Raw genomic sequence first — 14,108 nt, 5'->3', positions numbered from 1 at the left:
TTGGCATCTCCATCCCCATTTCCATACACACCACCTGCTACCTACCACAAGCATCTGTGACATTCCAGCCTTGGGCTTTCTCTGGCCACAGAAGCATGCCTGGTCTATCTGGGGCACAGGCCATAATTTGGGAGCGCTGACTCCATTAACAAGTGAGAGATGGGAAGCAGGAATTGAATGCCTTGGTTGTATTGCCCCATCAGAGGAAAGCATCTATGGAGTATGCTCAGTGCAGCCTTCCACGTATTTCCAGCAGGGAGAAACACCATGCACTTATAGAATCCTTTGTCTAGTCTCTTTCTTCTCCACCCTTACTTCCCAATAAACTTATCTCACCAAGCCTTGTCTTGGGATCTGTTTGTGCAATAGCCCCGTCTGCACAGTACAGTCATTAAGAAAACTGGAGAAGAATGAAAGTTTGAAGATGGTGATGGAGGGACATTCAGGTCAATTTCTGTAACAACTGAGCATCACAATACATATCAAACATTCCCCTGATAAGAAAAGTGCAGCTTGGAAACTGCCTCTTTTTACCACTGCTTTACTTACGCACCACACCAGTAACAGTAACAAACACTGTCCTATATCACATTTACAGAAATAAAACTTCTAGTACTTTTTACATACCTGGGCCCAGTTACTGGTCTTTAGGAACTTTTGATTTACATCTCACAATGAAGGAACACCCAGGGAACCAAGACAGCTCTGCAAGAATAAAGACCCATCATCACTTACCTGAATCACTCATTTTCTAGACAACAGAGCTAAGGTTCAAAAAACAGACACAACTCCAGCAAAGCACACAGGGGACACACGGAGGCCTGGGGCCAAAAGTTGTTTTCCCAGGCTCTGTTCTGTGTGCCTGCCCCCACTATCAGCCAAAAGAGAGAAAACTTTCAAGAAGAACCAGAGACTGTTGCTTTATTGTCAATGTATACATATGCAGATATGGCAACAGCCTAGACAAAAAATACTTTGAAGGAAGTTATCCTAGTAGCAATCAGAGTGGGATGTTTTTCTTCAACTCTAACAAAGTATCTTATTGGAAACTTTGGTGATGTTTCATAAGAGCTCCCCAAAGATACTAATGCCCTAATATCTGACGTATGTGGATGTAATTGGTTGCATGAGTAAGGAGAATTAATTAGGTTGTATGCAGAATAACCTAATGACTTTTTCCAAACTTCCTTAATATTAGTTCTACCATCACCGACCTCCTCTTCTGCACTACCCTCCCATTTCTCTCCCTCTTTAACCCTTCTTCCCCATTATCTCCCCCACACATGTCATATCAGCTGTGTTTTCCTATCTTCTCTTCCTTAAGATCTTTTTTTCTGAATCCAAACCAACAGCCCCTTTCTAGTTGCCTGGATTCAATAGGTACTCCAGATTAAACACACACACACACACACACACACACACACACACACACACACACACAAACATCTAAAGATTATATGCTAAGATCCACATATGAGTGAGAACATGAGACATTTTCCTTTCTGGGTCTGGGTTACCTCACTCGATACAATATTTTGCAGCTCTATTTGTCTGAAAATTTCGTAATTTTATTTATAGCTGAATAAAATTCCATTATACATAGGTACCACATTTTTATTATCCATCATATCATTGATTGATTATCTATAGGCTTGTCAACAGCTATGTCACCTGGAACATACCCCCTCTCATTCAAAAGAGTAGATTTTAGACTGGAAAGTTATGACTTAAAAAATTCTAAAACTGCTGGGCAATGGTGGTGCACACCTTTAATCCCAGCACTCAGGAGGCAGAGCCAGGCGGATCTCTGTGAGTTTGAAGCCAGCCTGGTCTACAGAGCAAGATCCAGGACAGGCACCAAAACTACACAGAGAAGCCCTGTCTAGAAAACAACAACAATAAAAAGTCTAAAACTTGATCTCTTGGCCTATGGTGTTTTCTTGGATTAGAAATATGTGTAAAAGATGCAGTTCAGTGCCCTCTGTTGATGACAAGGTATGCAGCCAGTTGACCTTTGTTACTTATTAGTACAGACAAAATTACTAAAATAATACAAAGAATAGCTGTTAGGTGCTATGAGTATACTAGAGGTGAGAATTGAAAATAAGATCAGGGAAGATGTACTAGAGCTGCATGACTCTAGAAAAAGGCAACAGAGAAAACTAACATTGCATCAGAGTTTCATGAATATTAATGCAGTTGAGTTATGAGAACTAATATGTGTCCACAAATCAGATGTGTAAAAGTGCATTGTTTTTTTTATTGCTGTATAACTGAAATTAATTTCCCCAGGAAGCTCACAGTCTCTACAGTGACAAAACTTAATTTCTTTCAAATCCTGATGTTCTGTAGTGCATCTAAGTTTTAGGGGAGTCTTGCGATATGTTAGTAGAGATGAACTTTGGATCTTGGTCCATTCAGTTTCTCTCCCTGTTTGATTCACATTGCGTATCTTAAGCTACTTGTTGCATTGCTCTGATGAAATTCCTAACAAGAAAAAACTGAATGGAGAAAAGGTTGATTCTAGACAATGACTTGAGGAGACACTGACCATTGTGTTGGAAAGGCACAGGCACAGAAGCAGTTTGCAGCTATGCTGGTGGGACCTTGCTTGCATCAAGCTGCATCAGGAGGCTGAGCTGGTACAAGTGCAGCCAGGCTATAAACTTCAAAGCTCATCCTCCAGCAATCTACTTCCTCTAGCTAGGCTCCACCTTCCAAACACCACCAATGGGAACCAAACATTCAAGTGCATGAGCTTGTTGCGACATTTCATAGTCATATGATAACCTCGGCCATAATACCACACGCTGACTTTCTATGTCATGTTTGTATATTCTGGGCCTGCCTTAACCCCTGATGTGTGAGGCCGTAGGGAAGCTTCAGAGCAGAAGCAGATCAGCTTGCCTAGAGGTCAGTCATGACATTTCATCAGTTCTTTCGCCACAGAAGACCTCAGGGGACTTGTTGCTTTCCCAGTTCCTGCTCTAGAGAATCAGCACTAGTCTCTAATGTGCCTCACATCTGCAGTCACTTCTAGCCTGGGACTCAGGCCACAGTACAGACAGAAGGGCTCTCAGGGAACAGCTAACCTCCAGTGCACCCACTCTCCCCAGGCCACAGACCTCCCCTAGTACAAACTGTGTGATTATGAAGACTAATGCTGGGTAATTATATATCCTTCCTAAATTTTCCTCGAGTTTTGACTGCAAGTTCTGAGAGTCCCCAAAGCCAAATTTTTTAGATATTTCCCTCATTTATAAGTGCTTCAGATACTAGCTGCTTAAACAGAGAAGATGGCATGGATTAACAGCTGCTGGACCAAAAGGCAAGTTAATCAACAATTAATAGGTGAAAATGTGCCTCAAAGGACAGTGAGACAAAGTTTAATTATCATTCTTGCATTGCATGTGTAATATAAGATCAAAATGTAATTAAACATGGAATGGTAGATGACAGTGAATCCATGCAAATACAAAACCATTTCCAAAATTTCATGACAACAATAATGAAATATTAGAGGACCCCTGCCCAGAATCTTCCACTAATAAAAGAAAAGCTTAATACAAATAACTCACAGCACCAGCACCACCAAGGAGCTGAAGCGTGGGCTCCACTCTACTGACCCAGCGGGAGGCTACAAGCAGCATTATCCCACCTATAGCGATTTACCTGCTGATGTATATGTCCCCTGCTGGTCATTTCATTACAATTGTTTTACTGCACCAATCTTTCATACAGTCCCTCCCAGACCTGCATGGTACTTGGGAACTTTTCACACTCGGAACAATGAGGACAAGTTCCAGCCTCTTTATTTGTAATGACCAAAAATAGAGACCCACAGAGCACAAGTGAGGACCAGCGGGGACTGAAGGGCAGGTGGCCTTCTTTAAGCTAAGTTATTGTTCTCCTTTGCTTGGGTTTGTTGGTTCTCTCTCTCTCTCTCTCTCTCTCTCTCTCTCTCTCTCTCTCTCTCTGAACTGGGCCATCCTGATTCCTTTATCAAAGCTGTGTTTCTTTGCAGCTTGAAGCTGTTCTTTTTTGACTTTTTTTCTGTGAGGATCAGGCATCATCTCAACAGATGATAGCATTTGATGGGAACCAAAGAACATTTTATTTGAATTTTATGGAAATGTATTTGCTCCTTCAGTAAACAGCAGCCGTCTGTGGTTTGAGTTAGTTTTTCTTATATAACAATCTCAGTTACAGAAAAAGCATTTCTTAAGAGATAATTTCTAGGCTACAAACACAATTTTAATTAAGTAGAAGCCATTCAACATAATAGACTCTACAAGTCACTGCTTGGTGGATATCCTTCTCAGGTCAAAAATGATTTGGTAAAGCAACTTCCTGAAATGATATCCATTTTCAGGCTCACTATATCAAGCAATTGAGATCTGAATGAATTTCTGATTAGTAGCCTGCTGTTAAATGATGCAACATAAAAGGCTAAATGTCATTTAATTGATAGGCATCTAAAACCCCAGCTTGCTTTATACCTTTAGCAAATGAGTGTCCTTCAAAAACAATGATGTGATCCTTCATTGTCAGTACCAGAATTCGACTCTGGCACAAGGAGAATTGGCACCCAGGTATCTCTCCCTCAATAACTTGGGGACAGACTTATACTCCCCTGTTGAGTATTATGTATTGAGCCTCTACAGGGGACAAGTAACCATGCTAAGCATTATCCGGATCTAGAAGGGATAATATGAAATCGTCCTTTCCTTTAAGCAGCTAAGTATTTCCATAGATGTGATATTTCAATGCCTTATTTCTAGAGGCAAATTACAGACTTACAACAGACATCTCGCTCCTCTCTTCTACGCTCCTGCTGAACTTCCCAGTCACCTCTGACTCCCAGTTCTGAGTTGGAGGCTCCTCCTTTAGCAGGAGCACCTTCCTGCAGTCCATTTGTGGCCATTTTTCTTTACTTATAGCACAAATGAGGTAAAATTTGAGAAATTACATGTAGTTACTTGAGAAGTACTTAAAGGAGAAATGAGTCACATTTACCCAGGCCTAAGATGACAAGATGGCGTGGTTTAGCACACAGATGTTTAGGGAGTCATCTGCCTGCCCAGCTCCTCCCCTCATTCCACGTACATTTGGTCACCTTTAAACCTGAACAGTTTGGGAACTCACTCTAGGACTTGTGGTATCATCCAACAAAGGATGAAATGATTGTGATCACAGCTTTTGACGTCATACAGAAACCAATTCAAACCCCAACTTTGCAGTGTATTTCCATGGATTGCAACTTGTAAACATCTACAACCCTTTGGAAAGTTGTGTTAATAAGGTCCTCTTTATGATTTTTTTCATACTAAAAAGAAATAACAAACACTTAGCATATTCCATACCTAAATGGACAATTAATGTAATGCCCTCTGGCATCTGTTGGTACCTGTACACACATGGTACACATAATCTCACAATGGCATATATACATACATACATTTTAAGGAAATAAGTAAAATCTAAAAAAGGAGAGAATGATACCTCATAGTTTTTTTATTTGATTAGGATATTTTCTATTTTATTTGGAAGAGTTTATCATATAAAATCACTGTTACAGGTAACTTATTTGCATTAGGACCCCTGAACTTAGTGCCTAAGGAGGGTAATGACTAAATCCTAAGGAATTCTCCAGCTCCTCCTCCCCTTCTACATGGAATCTATGTTCTATGCCATGTGATATACAATGGGCTTCTGAGATGTGCGATGTTAAGTGATGTAATCAGTATCTGATGGAGATTGGGTGTACTAGGAACTTACCTGATCAAATACTGCAGGTGATGCTGAATCTGGGAACAGCAGAGACAGTGGTCTGTCTGAAACAGAGTCTGGGGCCAGGTGCATCACATTTCTGTGACAAGCCCTGCAGGGCCCATCACAGTCTAAATGATGATGTCTAAAGAGAAGGGGAAGTCAGCTAGCTGTGCTGCTAGCCCCACCTAAGGGTCTCTGGCCTTAAGCAGAGCCCTGACATAAGAATCGTGCCAGCCAAAACAAGACTTGGGTTAACAATCTAAAACCATCTGAAAAATAGCTCTAAAACCATTTCTAATGAGGTTGTAATTATGTAAGGGTTAAAGAGAAAGAAATAAATACAGAGGGACAAACAAAATCTTGGCACAAGAAGATGCAGCTTGTGAGGTCCTTGGTGGTGAAATGGGTGCTTGCTGGAGTGAATCACAGCCACAGCTGCCAATCACAGCCTGGCCATGCCAGCCTCCCCTGATGATTACCTGCCATCTGGGTTCTCGGCCACTCCCATCTGAGGACCAATCAGTCACTAGGCCTAACAGAACGAAGAGCTTTGCCTCTGCTCACTGCAAGAGGGGTCTGGACAGTGCCCAGTTCTGTCTAAGTCATTGAGCTTGGAGGTCAACAGAAGCCTGTATGCCAGGAAGAATATTACATTTCAGGTGCCCTATCTACTCCCATGTCACAGCCAGCTAGTCAGGTCAAGTTTGCTGTGCTAGTAGTCTCCTTTGTGAGTATTTAACCATCAGTGATTACTAGAGTTCAAATTGGAAATGGATTTCATAGGCCTGTGCTTTAAAGTCTTGTCCCTCAGCTGGGAATGCTGTGGGCCCTATATATAATGGGGCCTGGATAACAGACTTAGTTTACTAAGGGCTCAGTCCTTGGTTCTAGACAGCCTTCTGTTTGGGGGTGCACCAAGATGTGAGAAGGCCCCATTGCAAGATCCCACCTTCCCAGACTGAGAGTTTTTCTCATATTTTATATATTACAATGGACTGCAAACCTGTGAAGTGTGAGCTAAAGTAGATTTCTTGACTTCCAGAGTTCACCAACTCCTGGTGAGGGAATGGTGCCGCCCATAATGGGTTGAGTCTTTCCACATCAGTAAACAATCAGGGAAGTCCTCCATAGACACAATGCCCAGGCCAACCTGATCGACATAATTACTCATTAAGACTCTCTTCCCAGGTGATTCTCAATCATATGGGGGTACCAGTCAAAACTAAATAGCATGGTATCAAAACCCAAACATTGTCAGGGCATTATGAGCAAACCACCAAACACATATATAAAGCCAGACTTGAAGTCATTCACTCTTTCTCCGGGTATTTTATTACTACAGTTGTAGGTCACTTAGAGGAAAGAGTACTTACTGGCTGTTGTGTGGACGTATGAGGGTTAGGGCTCTGCCATCTACCAGGCTTGCAACAGAGACCTCTAGGTGCAAAGAAAGAAGTTCCAAAGAAAGCTTAATGAGTGCAAACAGCCTTCTGCTCTCCTCTCACTCCATCTCTCTTCCAGCCTCAGGGTCTCCTTAAGTCCAAGAGATGACTGGCTTCTTTCTCTTTAAAAAATGTCATGTTATGTGCAATATTAATAAAACATAACAAATTTATTGATAAAACAAGGTCAATAAAATATGGTAATAACACTCTACCAGGAATGTGAAAATGAAATAAGCTCCATTGAGTACCATTTGATGTTTCTAAGCCCAGACTTCGTAAGCTATCAAGTGAAAAAAATACATTGGGAGGGTTCTAAATCTGTTTACAGTGTTGACATTTTTAGATCTGTCTCCATTCTTGCTAGCTCTGCTTTCCTTCCCTTTATTTATCACTTATGAAACAACGTCTCTCTCTGAATCTATATTACTTCCTGGGAACAACAGAAAGTCCTCCCATAGTTCTACTTTTTTTTTAAATTCTGATTCACAAATGCAAGTATGTAGGTAGATGGGAGGTAGGTAGGTAGATATTGGAAACAGAGATACCTAAGTTATTGATTAATTGATTAATTAGCATTTCCTGTTCTAAATCATATGTTCACCTTTCTATACCTCTACCTGGGTATCTCAAATTCACCTCACAGGTTCATGTTCAAAAACCCTCCTCTAGTCTTGTGTCTCTCTGAGCAACTAACAGTAAAAATAATAACTCAGATTCTAAAATCAAGAATGGGGAGTTTTCCTTGAAATGTCTTCTAAGCAGTCAGATTCTTCCTCTGTCATCCTGATGCCTTTATCCCATCATCAAGGCTACCACAAGAGTGAGTTTCCTAAAGTCCAATCTTACGATTTTAATAACCACACACACAGTGGTCATTTTGTTTTAAAATTACACTCAATCCATGTTTATTGCTGCCAGCACCTCCTGACAATCCCCTAATGTCCCTCCATCACCTACACATACTTCTCAATGTGGACAGCCATTTCCCAGGAGACCCAGTAGTAAGCCAGCATAACTGAACACCCAGAGTAATCAAATTCCAATTTCACTTGATGCCAAAATTCCCAATATTGCTGTAATGAACACCACTCGGAGGAGAATTACAGTAGAATAAAAAAAATATCTCCCTAGAGGGAGATGCCAAATGGAGTTTTCACTTGCCGTAGTTCACTTCAGGCCATGCTCCCAAAGCCATGGTCAAGGGCAAGATGTTCTTCAGCTTTGGAGTTGTTTAGACAAGTAAGGAAGAAAAGCAGGCCTTCTTACTGAAGCGTTAGTAATTCTGCATCATCTCATCCACACTCTGACCTCACTGCCTCACCCTCTTCTTCCACTCCTGTGCCACCTAGGGCTTATCTCAACCTACTGTTATTCATGCATAAAGGTTCAAGATAGGAGAGGGTACACAATATGGTGGGGGTACTGAGTCATTTGTGAAATAAGCTTGGTGGATTTGGTTGGAAGTAGAAAGATGATGCATTTAGGATGAGGTTTGAAAGAATTATTCATGGGCTATGCCATGAAGAACATCACCTATCAAAATAATACTTATCCCTGTTAGTAATGGGGTGCCTCTAGGTGTTTCAGATAAAGGAGTGACAAGTCTACCTGTCGTTTAGAGGTAAAAGCTCTGGCCTACATCGTGGTACTTCTGGTGAAAAAAATGGTATATGTGAAAAGCTAGAGAGCAGACTCCAGGCCATGGTCCTGATAAAATATGAAATCCCTAACAATTACCAACAAGTCAAGCATGGGAATACAAGCCACACATTTAACTCTCAAGGGTTGGTGTTAAAAGCAAAACAATTCAACCATGAAAGGAACGGTGATAAAGATTCATTTGGTGAGCATCTTGTAGTTCAATCTTTCAGATGCTCTGGTTAATGAAAGCACATCCATATTTTTTTAAGCCTCAACATTTATAAATTTAAACAATAAGGCAGATCACAGTATGTCACATTATAGACACTGAGTGCCCAAGATCAAGCTTCTGCACTAGTTTCAGGCATTTTACTCACTTTATGTGCATTCTGGTTACAGTGCTTACAGGATGGTTACACTGAAGACTTATTCCAGATGGAGACCCTTAATGTATTATTTCAAAACCACTATTCAAAGATGCCTTCTAAAAGAATGCTCTGTCACTGTCACTCAATACGGTTGCAACAGCAAGTTCCATTCCCACAATACCCAGAGGTTCTGTGCACACATGTGGTCTGATAAACTCATCAAAAAATTTTTTTGCATGTCAATTCCTCTACTTTAGGATTTAGTAAATTCTTCACAAATAGATAACTGCTATCACTCCATATCCTTAGCATCCTGCCTAGTGCTTGACTCATACAAAGAAATCAAGAACTTATTGGATGAATACGCTAGAGAATAAAAATCTCAAAGAAATCAGACATACTACTCTGATCTATCAAACCTACAAGGACACACAAGCCCATTTCATAACCCATATCCATGCTGTAAGATTAGATGTGCCTTCTATAAATTTGACTTTGCAACTAAAATATTTATTTCCCACAAGTGCTAATATCATTAGCAAACATTTTATATTTGTAGGGAGATTAAGAAGCAATCTTGCAAATATACAATTGTTTTGAAATTTAATTCTCTAATAACATTATACAAAGTGAGCAGAAGAAGTTTTAATATTTCTTCTTTCGGCTAGGGGAAAGGTTAGGGATTTAGTTCTGTGGTAAGAGCCTGTCTAAACAGCACAAGACTCTGAGATTGATCCTTGGCACCAGGGAAGGAGAAAACAAAAAGATATAGGACTTTAGGGTTGGAGATACATCTCAGTGGTAGAGCTTACTGTGTACAAGACCCCTGTGTTTAGTCCACACCACCAACATGCATCTGCATTCCCTCTTTAGAGAGCTGGAAGCTGAAAATAAAAGTACATGTGTGAATTTCTTAACTCCGCCACTGACCTTCTATTAAATTGCCTTTATTCCTGTTATTAAGAAATTTAACTTAAAGCAATATCTAGGGCAATATTTAAGGACATGAATGTAAATGTGCATGGATTTTATTTTATTTTCTTGAGATGAGGTCTCATGTATCACACTCTGTTCTCTCAAACATCCAGATAGTAAAGAATGACTTCGACCTTCTGACCCTCCTGCCTACGCCTCCTGGGTGCTAGGGTTACAGGTTTGAACCACCTATTTAAGTAGTGCTGGGGAATGAAAGTGGGGCTGTGTTCATGCTAAGCCAGCATTCCACCAACTGAGCTAGAGCCCCAACCCATGCACAGATTTTGATATCCAGGCTCCTGAACACACACTACCTGCTCAAAGGAAAGAAACACAACTTTCTGCTTACCCCAACCTAATGCCTCAGTGACTTGAAGAAAGTACAGATGCGAGAGAGGAATGAAAGTCCAGATCTTCCTTTAATGGATGGGTTAAAAACATCCCCCAACCCTCAAAGTTCTAGGATGTGTCTGCTCTGCTCTCATGAGTTCATCAGTACTCTCCACAGCTCTCTCAAGAAAACCAGTGGTGTATTAACCACTAAAGACATGTTGGTTGTTTATTTTTTTCCATCCGGAATATCTTAGAATTTTAGAATGGAACTATTATGTATATTTGTGTGTGTATGCAAATATATATGAGTTTCCTAACTCGTAAAAGTAAACCTTTAGGCAAACTTTTTTTTTTTTAGAGCTGAGGACCGAACCTAGGGCCTTGCACTTGCTAGCCAAGTGTTCTACCACTGAGTTAAATCCCCAGCCCTCCTTTAGGCAAACTTTAAACAAAGGAAAAAGCTATCTCAAATGCAGTGTAAAATATGAAAATATATACATATCTGTATATGCATGTGTAGTAAGCATGAGCAAGGGAAATAAATTTGCATAAACATAACTTTTCAATGACAAATGAGAGCAGTAAAAACTATAAAGAACTGGAAGGATGGCTCAGAAGTCATGAGCACTTGCTACTCATTTAGAAGATCTGAAGTCAGTCCCAGCACTTATATCAGCAGCTCACAGCCACCTGTCACTCCAACTCCAGGAGATCCAATGCCCTCTTGTGGCCTCCTTCGACACATCTACACACACACACACACACACACACACACACACACACACACACACATACACACTTAAACTGAAACAAATCTTTTAAAATAAAGCCTATAACATAAGTAACACTTAGTAAATGGTCTTTGGATGCATGTGTAGCCAAACAAATAAGTAACTTTTCCCTTTCTTTTAGAAAGACATTTTATTTCTTCCAATAGCCTGTCTTACTTTGTGCTTCATCATTACCTTTGAAATGCGGACAATACTTCAACGTGGCTTCATACATTAAGGATCGGACATTATCCACTAGTGGACCTTTACACCGTGCCACACAGTGTTTAAGTGAATTGCCATCACAATCACATTTAAATGATTAAGTGTTGTCATCCGTGCTTTACAGATGATAAAAATAAGGTCCAGGGGAAAAACGAAAGCCACTTGTTTGGATTCAGTCAGCTCTTGTCAGTTGCCAAGTTCTGATTTCCATCCAGATCTGTCTCATTTACAAAGCTGGACCATGCTCACTGCACTGTGCTTCTTTGCAGAGTGTCACCATGTGTGTGCAACTGTATCTTGGGGGTGATTTTGATCTATAGGCTGTGTTTACAAGAGCAGCATCATGTGTATATACATATCCCTAAAGTGGCATTTATTCTTAATAGTCTTTACACTTCAGGCAGTAGCAAGTATTAAAAAAAAAAAAAAAAACCAAACAAACAAACAAACAAAAAAAACCCAGCAGTTCAGAGAGTTCCTGTGCATCCTCTCTGACCCCTACTTTCGCTGTTATGTGCCCCTCATGTTCATTTGGTGCATTGGCTACAATGCATAAACCAGTAACAATAGTTTATCAGAGTTTTGCAGTTCTATTGATACAGCAACTATGCATGTCCAGTTAAATGGATGAGGATGAGTTTTATTTCACTATTGCTAATCTTAATGGTATAGTGCTTTTTAATTTGAATCAATTATGCCCATTTCTGATATATAACAAAAGTACAGAATTTTATCGACTTTATATGCTCCAACTCTATACTCTTGCTTATTAGGAAAATATGTTTTAGCATTATAACACATCTTTTCCCACAGACTATCTGAGAGTTCCCAGAAAGTGGCATCTTCCTTACAAAAGAACTTTCAGCACTTAATTCTCTATAGTATATTCTAGAATTCATATTAAAATTATTTTTGCTTATTTCTCTTTAAAAAGACTATTTGCCAGATGAAATATTTCTATACATATATTTCATGGGTTATTTTTAATTAAAAATTGCCATGTTTTCCCAAACTGCATAGTTGGAAACAAAGAAATTGAACTTTATTATTATAGATGATGATTATGAATGAGCAAATATGCTTTGGGGAAACCTGCTAATGACTCCTTTTATCATTACTACAAAATACAGTGCCCAGGGTGCTCAGTATCTTTTTGCCATGGGTATGTAATGTAAGCTTCCTCTGGCACAGTTGCCCTTTGTAGAAGTACTGATTGGGATACCCACTGGAGATAGAAGTGAGAGCTGCAGGCCATGTAATAGAAATGGATAGAAATGGCCAAGTTGGAATGTCTCATACAAAATGGTCTCACTATGTTGATGGCTGTAGCTGTTCATGAAAAATCTATGTGTATCAAAGGAGTAGTTTCCTCAAAATGTAAACCTCTTATTTGTTTGTCCATTTCTTTTATTTAATTGGCTATCCTTGTTTATTGGCTAGCCTCCCAGTGGTCCACATACGAACAAGAGAAACAAAATTTGCTGATGCTATGAAGAAGAGATCCATTGTTAATCACTGTAGGGAGATTATGTAGTCTGTCCCTGAAATCTTTTCTTGAAATGAAATGTGACGCTCTTCTAATTGTTTTCAAGTTACATGGAATGGAAAAAAAACCAAAATTCTGTTGTCATACAAGGGACATGTATAACTTTTAAATTTTTTCAAATACTGCCAAAAATATTTTTGTTGCTGCGGCTTCAGTTTTCAGAGGCTAGAAACCTTCAAACCCAGACCACTACCTTCTTTTTAAATGTAGAGTTAATTTTTCAAGAACACATTGTTGTAAGTTTGGGGCATTCATTCTAGTTTGTTGTTTGTTTGTTTTAGACAGATTACCCTATGCAGCCTGGGATAGCTCCCACTTGTGTCTTCCTGTCTCAGTCTCCCCATGCATCACCCTTCATGGTTCCAAACTATTTGCTGAGCATTTTTAGGTTGGGCAATTGCTTAAAGGTATGGTATCTGATCTTACATACAGACATGGTAAGGACAAAAGAAGTAGAGTAAATAAATAAATAGGAATAAACTATAAAAGTTAGTTTTTGAGTAGGAAACTCTGTCACTGACAAATTAATGCATAACAGAGTCAGTAACAGAGAAACACATAAGTCTGACTGATATACATGATCAATTAGGGAACAGAAAAATAGTATCTGGATATATACTTCAATGGCATGTGAATCTTCTGCATGCATTGTTATTGCAATTGCATTGACTCTTTGCTATTAAACTCATTCTCTAGGAAGTAGATACTTAACTGTGTGTCCCACATTTTCCACAATCTCTTCATTTGTTATTAAGAGTCTGAGAGGAGATGATTATTTACAAAGGATGATAAATTTATTTATGCTATTCCTAGATTTTTATTGCATCATGAATTGATCTAGAAAACAGCTCCTAGATCTTCAACCTCAATACTTTGTATTATTAATAATTCAGGTGGGCAATTAAATATCTTTAAGTATCTAATTTTAATAAGTTAAATGTTTCTACCAGTTCTTGTACAGACTATACAAATAGTGCAATAAGAAAAGCAATATCAAAATCAGATACAAGACAATAGGCTATTCACATTCCCA

The sequence above is a fragment of the Onychomys torridus genome, chromosome 9, assembly GCF_903995425.1.
Source record: "Onychomys torridus chromosome 9, mOncTor1.1, whole genome shotgun sequence".
Taxonomy (NCBI): Eukaryota; Metazoa; Chordata; class Mammalia; order Rodentia; family Cricetidae; genus Onychomys; species Onychomys torridus.
This window is presented reverse-complemented; position numbering follows the sequence as displayed.